The sequence below is a fragment of the Choloepus didactylus genome, chromosome 1 (genome assembly GCF_015220235.1).
Source record: "Choloepus didactylus isolate mChoDid1 chromosome 1, mChoDid1.pri, whole genome shotgun sequence".
Classification (NCBI taxonomy): domain Eukaryota; kingdom Metazoa; phylum Chordata; class Mammalia; order Pilosa; family Megalonychidae; genus Choloepus; species Choloepus didactylus.
This window is the reverse complement of record NC_051307.1, coordinates 6,182,754-6,193,086: the sequence shown is the minus strand read 5'-3', so window position 1 is coordinate 6,193,086 and position 10,333 is coordinate 6,182,754.

Here is a 10,333-nt window from a genome sequence, read left to right as displayed (position 1 = left end):
ATCAAAGGACCACCATCGTGATTGGCCAAAGCAGAATCTAAATTTGTATTGTGCAAGAAATGTTTGAGAACTGCATTCCATGTCAAAAATTATCTGACTTTACTCGAGTAGTTTTTAGACATAATTAATGAATCAGCAAGAATGGAAGCTCACACAATCCACCACAGAAAAACCAGGCAGAAGCAGAAATACAATTTGCTTCCTTCATTACCAGCAGTAAACAATTCTTTACATCATAATGTGAGATCTAAAAATAGTCCACTTTAATTTTTGAGTCCTTGTACATAATGAAAGGAGGCTGTGCATAAAAGCCAGTTATTCATTTCTTCCCTGCATTAAAGTCTTCAACAGTAAGAGCCCAATTAACAAAAAAGACCAGTGGGAAATTATGCACAATACTTTTTGTTTATTACAGTTCATATCTCACTGAAAGGAAATTATGTACACAGCTTACATAACTCACACATGGCAATATTCCCTCTGAATTTGGAGCTCTCACAAATGACCAAGCAGAAAGAAAGAAAATGGGAAATTGTGATTTTTTTGACGAGATAGTGCCACTGAGCCATTTACAATTGTGGACAGCGTTTCCCGTGGCCACGCCCAAGGGTAAAGCCCATGGCCAAGGGCACAAGGGCAATTGCTGTCCCCGTGGCTTTGGAGGACTGGTTCACCACTCAGGAATTCCGGGTTCTAGTCCTGGAGGCTCAGGGTGATCGTTTATCCATGGATTGTCTTATCAACATGGGGCATGTTATGTACATCACCCTCTAATCTTCTCCTCATCAGGTCATTTTACAGATCAGGAAACAGAAGATTGGGGAGGTGCAGGGCTGGGGTTCGTCTATTAACCTCCCATGACAACCTTGAGCAGAGATGAGCATCTCATCACCTTGAGATGAGGTACCGAGATCATCTGTGAGATACCTCAAGGCTCTGTTATTGCAGGACTCCACCTGGGGGAGATTAAGAACATTCCCAGGATGTCAGAGAACTAAGAAGAAATAACAGGAATCACTCAGCCCTTCAACATTCAAGACTGTTCTTTCCCGATCTCCACCACCCATGACGTGGACTGATTTGTGATTTTGCAGAGGCCTGTGTTTGTATCCTATGCTAGGAAGGCAGCACGCTGGAGCAAATCATCTGGCCAGTGAATGAGCTTGCCAACCACCCAGCATTCGTATTTGCCAAACCCCAGATGGTTCCCTGCTTCCTGTCACTCGTGAGTAACTCTTGTGAACTGATTAAACATTCCCTCTTCCATGAGGAAGAAATGGCCGCAAAAGCCGGCCACCTGATAGTGTTGGTGACGGAGCAGAAGAGACAGACAGGCAGCCCCAGAAAGCAATGCAGTCGCGGTGCAGGCTGGAGAGTGAAGTGTTAATTCAGCAGTGCTTGGCTCTCTGACAAGCCCCATCGTGTACTCTCCTATGGATGAAACCACGTGTTACCATTGCATCTGAGAACTGGGGGTTTTATTAAGATCTCAAGACATAGCCTTAAAGAGTTTCAAACATCTTTAGCAGCAACCCATCCCCCATCCTTGTTATGCCTAAAATTGCCAGAAATGAGAATGCAATTTTAAAATCTATTTGTCTTGGTCATGGGACTGTGATATGATTTAGCGTGTACACGGGTAGCATGGGTGATTGGTTATTTGGGGCCACTTGCCCAATTATGTAATGTTTCCAGTTCGTCATGTTAATATCAAGAATGACTAGCTGGGCCTCACGGTGTCCTGGCAGTGCTCAGACATGATCGTAACATACAGAAGCAGAGAAGGAGCCCAGGGGGGTGGACAGATCTGATGGATGTGTGGAAACCAGTGCCCAGGAGCCTGGGAGTGACCTATGGGAGCCCCCAGCTGTCCTCAAGAGCCTCAGTTCCCAGACCTCCCACATTCAGGCATCAGCCTCCAGGAAGAGCTAGATAATGGGAGGCTCAGATAAAACACGGTATTTGGGATGGATAATTCCAAGATCAGGTGTGAACACCCCAACACCCCCACAGATGAGAGAGATGATTAATTAGAATGTGAGTAATAAATATGGCCCTGTATATTTATCTTCCTTTCTACCCAGCATATACAATGATAATATATTTCTATAGCTACACATATGTAATTAATAAATAAATATACATGAATATATATGTTGGAGTACATGCTCAAATTTTTTTCCAAATGGTAGTATACAATCAAAAATGCCTTCAATTACCTCTCTTGGTCTGATTATTTTCTTCAATTAATTTTAAGATTGTGTCAGCAATATATTCCCACATTTTAGTTTTCAGTCAACTAAGATACCAAAATCGTCTTTGCCAAAACACACGTTAAACCAAACCTCCCTAAACGTGTATTTATAAAAATTGTTATTGAGCAAAATATCAGAATTTCCATTTATCCTTGTTTGAATTTATTTTGTTGATTTCTGCCCACTATTTTTGCCTGTCAGGATTGAGACATACGTTTGTTCTCAACTATATAAAAAATTAAAAAGCACGGGAAAAGGACTAGAAGGAAATAGACCAAAATGTTAACAGAGATTGTTCCAAGTTGGTAGGTTTATGGTGGCTTTTCCTACCTCCTACAATGAGCATGTATTTCTATGATAATGAAAAGATAAACATTTTTTTAAAAGTTTAAGTTCTGTCTTCCACTACCCCTCTAGACCTTATGTCAGCAGTAAATGCTCAGAGTTCATATCTGTAAAGCACCAAGTATAACTTTGATCTATAATTTTACTTGGTTTTAACCATTTATTTCCATTAAGATTTCAAAACATCAAATAACCAGCATTTAACAAAAGTGGAGACAGGTTTAAAACTGAGAGAGTGAGCGGTCTCCACATCCCATAACCAACTGGGCCAACTTTTAAGGAGAAGAATTTGTTTGGAGCAAATCATTCTGCTCCTGGGAATGAACACTTCCCTTTCTGTGTTTTACAAACCACCTGCCATTCACCTCTTATAGAAGTTCTTCCTTCATTGATTAATGGTTAATTAGCTGCAAAAAGAATTTTTAGTTAAACCCAGATTTTTTGTCCATTACCTGCTGATAGCAGCTAGATCAAAGGTGCTCGACATTTCTCAAGGACATTGAACCTTTATCCTGATAAATATTATACATCAATTTTGGGTGATGTATAATACATAACAAAATAATGAAACACAGTTACAATGGTCTTTTGGATTTTTTTCCTCAATGACTCAAGGTAGACGTGGTCAGCTCAGCTAGTGCTAAAGAAGGCGAGTTCAGCTTTGGCACCCCTGTGAGTCCCCCCTCCCTCCAGGTCCCCTCTGCACCCTGTGCTGGGGTGGAGCCGCTGACAGAGAGCCGAGAGCAGCCTGGTGTGGCCGCCTGGGCACGGATGGCCAGCACAGCCTCGCTTCCCTGGCAGCAGAGGAAAATCACCCCAAGGAATCTTCAGTTATGTAAACACTAACAGGCAGAAAGAGGATTGTGAAATATTTTTTAATTCTGAGGGTTAGAATGTACTAGATAACAGCAGAGGCACTTGGATATGTTTGCTAAAGTCCACATTGCAATGAGTGCTGAATGAGGGGAGTGAACGTTAATGAAATCTGAGGCGGTGGGGACCGGGGTGGGGGGGCAAAGCACCATCATCGTGGGAAGATGAACCCCCGAGGTTTCCCCAGCAGCGTGGGGACGGGCGATGACAGCAGCAGTGGCAAGGAGAAATCAGCAGTTAAGGAGAAAATAAGATCGTGCGGGAATCCAAAATTGGTGGAAGAAATATGTTATTGTATTTCTGAAGATGAAAACATTTACCACGTGGGTTACAAATATGCTGCTATTATCAGTGATTCTGCACAAAGTGTGTTATTATCTAGATTATTAAACTAGCAGCTTAGAGGCAACCATTATGAGATGATTGTACAGAAGGGATATTGCAGGATCCAAACCTAATTAGGCAGTATCTGGGAAGCCTGATCGGAAGTTGAGGCTAGAAAACAGATCTAGAGGAGGATGAATTTGGAGCAAGGGCTCATTTTTGGTCTTGTTCTTGCTATAAAGTAAGGAAGACCATATTTGCAAACTCATATATGATGCAGGTGTATCACATTGTGCAATTACAGTTGGTATAGCCTGTATATTTCTGCAAAGTCGTGTGCAAATAATTCTGGCAAATCAAATTAGGCTTTAAGGGCAGCAGAGGAGATAATGGATGTATGGCTGTTTTTGAAAAACTTTAAATAGCACAAAAATATCAGTGATTAATGATAAAAGTTCTGCACTGCCAATCTGTGACTATAGCTCTAATTTGACTTAAAACACTCAGAATGTAAAATTCCAGTAATAGTAAAATAAATAATGTTGATCTCATTTGTAAACAAGGAATTCTCGCATAGAACGGATGCTTCTCACTGGTGTTTTGTGCTTTAGAAGATGAATTGGGCAGCTGCATTCGGGCTGTGCTGGCCAGGAAACAACTTGGTGCAATAGCCTGGGCCTGTCCTGGGTTCTGAGGGCTATGGGGGCCAAAATGAAAGGGACAGGTACACAATGAGACACTTGGTGGCTGATCCTATTCAGAAAACAATGACCTCGGGCACCGGAAACCATTCCAAGGTGAGCCTGGACGACTAAAAGTTTTCTGTTGTCATTACTAAAAAATTGGATAGTTATAGGGGGTTGGGGGAGGCAGGCTGAGGTATATGGATGGTGGGAAGGGGGAACATACCTGATTCAGAGTCCTTGGAAGGGGCTGAGTACTTGAATCAGTGAAAATGAGCCTCTCAGCCTGAGGGTTTATACATCAGTCTCATGTAGGTTTGGCTAATGTGAGTAAGCTTCCAAGAACCTGAGGATCCCCACAGGCACTGATAAAATCGAGTTCCTAGATTCAGAAACATGGGAAGTGGCACTGGAGCATCCCACCAGCCACAAGACAGAGGAACCAGCTTAGCTTAATAAGCCAGGGCCTCCGCCATGCCAGCCGGCCGTCCACAAGGAATTCAGGCTTCAGCAGCTTGCCGGGATCCCACCAGAGGTCCATTCAACACTCAAGCACACTCGATAACTTCCTGATTTTGTTCCTAGAAATGACTGTAGAGGAAAAGAGAAATCTAACTCAAAATAAAACTTTTTCCGAAAATTTACTCATTAAAGAAAGTAGCAACCCACTTTTGAAAATTCAGAGTAAAAGCGATGATTTTGTTAGATACACAAATGCACCCAAGTCTGAGAAATAGATTAGAGCTAATTATCAGAGGATTTTTTTCCAGTGCAAAGAAATCTAATTTAAAAAATGAACTTTACATTTGTAAAATGTGTTTAAAAAAAAAAAAAATCCAGATTGGAACATTTAAAGGTATGAGAAGGAAAATTGTATTTGAGATACTGTTTCAAGTGATGGATTATTCTCTGCCTTCAGGAATATGTTGGTCTCTTAAAGAAGCAGTGTTCCTAAGCAACAGAAAAATTACATATTCGCACCATCACTCTCAACGTGGATAATTTACCATTGCTTCTCAAGCCCTCGCCCCACCCACCCCCTTTACATTTTTATCCAAAATTCTTGTAAGGATGTGATGATATGAGAGCTGGGGTCTGGATAAGAAGCCAGGAATATCGCAGATTCCTGTGCCACCTCTGCCTTTAGACGTATGTCACACGTATGTAGCTGACAGCTTAGCATTAGTCATGTGTTTTTCAGAGTAGGAATGACACACACCAGAAGTACTAGATCACTTACATGTTAATTGCAATTACACAGCAAAACATAATGTGCTGCCAAAATATTCGCAGGATAATTGCCCTGTAATGACAAGATAATTCTTCCTATTCTTCCAAAACAGAATGTAGATGCCCCATCTAATTACCTTACAATCTTCTAGGCAACATTTTTGCTAGGCCTTAGCCAGGCAAGCACTTTTCCGTGCACAGCTTCCTCCAAGCTTCTCCCAGGTGGTCAACGGAAGTGTGTGGGTGTCTCAAGGGTCACACCAGGGTTTCCAGCCTCGGTGCCATTGACATCAGGGACCCGATGTTTCTTTGGGGTGGGAGGTCCTTCCTGGGCATGGGAGGGGGGTGGGTGGCATCCCTGGTCTCTCCACCAGATACCAGAAGCGCTCTGCCCCTCCGCGATGACCCAGAATGACCCCCGACGTGGCCACCTGTGCATCGGAGCAAAACTGCCCTGGCTGGGAGCCCCTGGATCTGATGTAGTTGCCCAGGGGGTGAGGAGGTCCTGTACAGCGGTTGACCCAGGGAGAGAATATTCTTTGCCGTCAAAAATACACTGGTCTCTCAAGAGAAGCAGGGTCTCCATCTGAGTGGCCTTCCCAATCCTCCAGGGCTTCGACTTCAGATTGCAAAGATAATCCAGCCCGGAATAAAGGTTATCAGTCAGTGACTGTTCTCAACATCAGTAGAGAAAAATGCGTCTTGCGACGTCCCCTCCTTCTGTGCCCCTCCTCTTGAGGACCCCTGGATGTCCTCCTCCTCCAACTGCAGGCACCCAGCCGTCCCTCTCCCTCCAAAGAGCCCCAACTCCAAAATCATTGCTGTCTTCCTCGTTCTCCACAACCCCCCCCTCACCACTGCCACCAGCGCCCCATGCAAAGACCTTTTTCCAAACACCCATCCTACCTGCGTTCCTCAGCTCAGACCAGTGTTAGAAGGAAAGCACTTTGATTGAAAGATAAATTAATAATATCCGTAAATACTCCCAGTGATATCTGATGAAATTGCATGCAGTCAGCGCAAGTGAAGAGGAAATAATCTGGGGCCAGAAAGCCATTTTCAGTAACTTCTGCCTACAGCCAGCCCTGCTGAGCCTTCCAAGACTCCAAGATACCAAGGATCAAGGATTCCAAGATATCATGGCTCATTTAGACTAGAATAAAGGTAACAGTTCGTGTGCATTCTGAATCCCAATTTATCTGGCTCAGGCTGCCTCTGATTATTTCAAATAATAAATTAAGAAATTTCCAAAAGATTTCTTCTTACATCATTGTAATTTGTTTGGGGAAACAATTGCCACAAGAAGGTACAATCGCCCTAGAGCAGGAGTCAGCAAACGTTTGATGTAAAGGACCAGTGAGTAAATATCTTAAGCTTTGTGGGCGACACGGTGACAGCTCCTCAGCTCTGCCATTGTAATGTGGGAAAGTCGCACAGACAAGACGGAAAGGAATGAGAGTGATTATGTTCTAATGAAACTATGACAAAAGCAAAACTCACCTTGGAGTTTGCAAACTCCTGCCTTAGAAGTTTCTGCTCGTTCCGTCAGCATTTATTGAGCACCAGCTGTGAGCCAGGCACTGGGAGGCACACCGGAGACAAGGCGATAAATGAGACCCCTGCCCAGCTTGGAAGGAGCGCGCAGCCTGGTGGGGAGGGCGCCAGGGAAGCAGCAGATGCAGCCATCAGTGATGGGGGTGGTGGAAACCCACGAGCAGTGATCCCTTCCCACCCAGAGGTGGCAGAGGAGGATGGGTTCAATAAAGGCTTCACTGAAGAGGGGTCCCCCGCTGCCGGGGCGCTGAAGGGAGCCTTTGGTTTCTGAGGAGCTGCTACCCCCCACGCCTCACCCACACGCTTGAGGCAGCCCATGCGGGCTCCCTGCCACCAGGGACTTCCCGGCTCTGCCTGGCCCAGAGTTCAAGGGGCCTCTCCTGGGGTTTATCTTTAATGCACAAAGGAGGCTGCCGTGCTGAGATGCCCCATCTGGAACACCTCGTGCCATATCCTTTACCACCTCACCCAGCCCGGGCCTCCCAGAGGACACGATGTGGCCGACCCCATCCTCGCCCTGCCTCCTCTGTGGCCAGGGCACCCAACTCCTATCCCACCGCAGAGGCCCCATCAGCTTCTGCCACGGTCTCTTCATACGATGTTCTCTTTTTTACAGAGCACTGAACAACTGCAATTCAGGCAGTGAGTGTATCTCGTGTCATAATCTTTAGCAAAGCCTCGCTGCTGGTTTACCTTCGGACCATAGGGCTTTGATTGGTCTATCCTTTATTTCTCACTTTACAACTAGAGTTTCATGTCTAATTTAGGAATGAAGGAATACAGAATGATTCTGTTTTCCTCTGTTTCCAACCACAAAGGGTAGTAACAGTGGAAGACAAAGGTTCATAGAAAAAAAAAATGGAACACCCACTCTTGGTGTATCCTGGGAAACACTCCATTGGCACCACAGCCCAGAGAGATACCGCTTTCTTGGAGTTTTACAATATACCTGTACGCCTCATTTCTGAAATTACAAAAACATTAGGAAACTGGGTACAGAGTTTCTGTCTGGGGCGATGGGAAGGTTTGGATAATGGGTGGTGGTCATGGTAGTGCAACACTGTGAATGTGATTGACAACAGTGAATTCTAGGCTCGAAAGTAATTAAAATGGGAAACTTTATGTGCGCTATATGTTAGCACAATTAAAAGGAAACATTAACTAAGAATGGCAGCTAACAGCTTAAACTAGTTTAAGAACGAGCTCGAGGACCTAAAGCCACAGAATGGCAGCCTTCTTGTAACTACTTTGAGAAGCCCCAAATGCTGTGAATTCAAATCGGACCTATCTGACTCCAAAGCCTAAGTCGTACCCATGGATCCCACAGACCTTCTGTTTGTGAAAAGGAGCAGAAAGGCGCGGGCCAGGGCCTTGGCAGACCACAGAGCCGAGCCCATTGCTACCCCACGGCCACCTGCCGTTGACTCGACTGGCTTCCCCACAAGCCTTTGCAAAGCAAGTGCTGAGGGTTGGGGCCGTGGGGCTGGCCTGGGATGGGACTGAGCGACGATGGGTGCCAACGGCGCCTTCCACCCACAGTTGCTCCCTTCCCAGCCCATCCTCTTCTCCAAAGGAAAAGAAACCACCGGTAATGGGACTCAGATCCAGAAAATTATCTTGAAAGATATGTTGGTTTCCCATTGCTGCTGTAACAAACTACCACCAGCTTAGGGGCTTAAAACAACACAAATGCATTCCGTTGCAGTTCTGGAGGTCAGGACTTTGAAATGAGTCTTATAGGACTGAAACCAAGTGTCGGCAGGGCTGCGTTCCTTCTGGGGGCTCCAGGAGAGCTTCTGTTTCCTGGCCTTTTCCAGCTTCTAGAGGTCACCCCCAACCCGTGGCTGGGGCCCCCTTCCTCCACCTTCAAAGGGCCTCATTCCAAACTCTGCTTCATCTGCCCTCACGCCACTGTCTCTGACTCTGACCCTCCTGCCTCCCTCTTGTAAGGATCCTTGGGATTCCTTTGGGCCCCTTGTATAATCTTCCTATTTCCACACGCCTAACTCAGTCACCTCTGCAAAGTCCCTTTTGACACTTAAGGTAGTATTTTCACAGGTTCCAGGGATTTTGATATGGAAATTTTGGGGGGACGTTATTCTGCTACCACAAAAGACACAGACATGCAGGGATGAGGGGCTGTGCATCAAAGACAGACCACGAGGCCCGTGGCAATGGAGGGCCAGTTATATAGACTGCTGGGTGGGAGATGTGAAGGAAGTGGGAGGAGAAAGGAGGAGAGAGGTGGAAGCTGCCAAATCTGGAGGTAGGTAGCTCTGGAGGTAGGGTTTCCTGGAGAGGAAACCCAGGTTGTAGGGCAGCTCGGCTGCTCCCTTTCTCTGTGCCTCTGGGCCAGTCCCTAGCCACTTTGCCTTTCTGAACTTTCTTCTGCTTTCTCTCCAGCCTTCTGCCCCACTACCTGTCTGCGTCTACCCCATGTGTCCTGCCCTCCCTCCTGTAGGGCCATTTCTGAAAACCCCCCTGCAGGGACTTGGCGTCCCTCCCCTCTCCCCTTTTCTCCAGAAGCCATCTCTTCATTCTCACATATCATCAGTTCTTCCTTCTCCAGAGAATCATAAACATGATTTAATATCTCCTTCCTTCAAAACACTCCCCTGGACCCCAGGCTCACCTCCATCCACCACGTCATTTTTCTCCTACTCTTTACAGCAGAACTCCACAAATAGTGGTCTACGTTAGCTGACCCCACACCTTCCACAGAACCCACTCTGTTTTGGGTTTTGTCCCCAAACACTGTTCTGAAATGCTCTTTTCACGAATGACAGTGATCGCTGTCCTGCAAAGCCCAGTGAGCAGCTCCCCTACCTTCCATGGCCTCTCAACACGTTCCACATGGCTCAGCACCCCACCCTTTCTGAGTATCTCCTTGCCTGGCTCCCTTGCCCTCAAGTTCTCCTGGTTTTCTCCCTACCTTCCTGCCTGCATCTTCTCAGCCTCACTTGCTGGTTCCTGCTCCTCCTCCCCTTGCTGGGCTCCTCCTCAGACCTCTCCTCTTCCTGCACTTCCCCTCTTGGGAAGCAAGCCCAGCCTTACACCCTGCATGCCTCC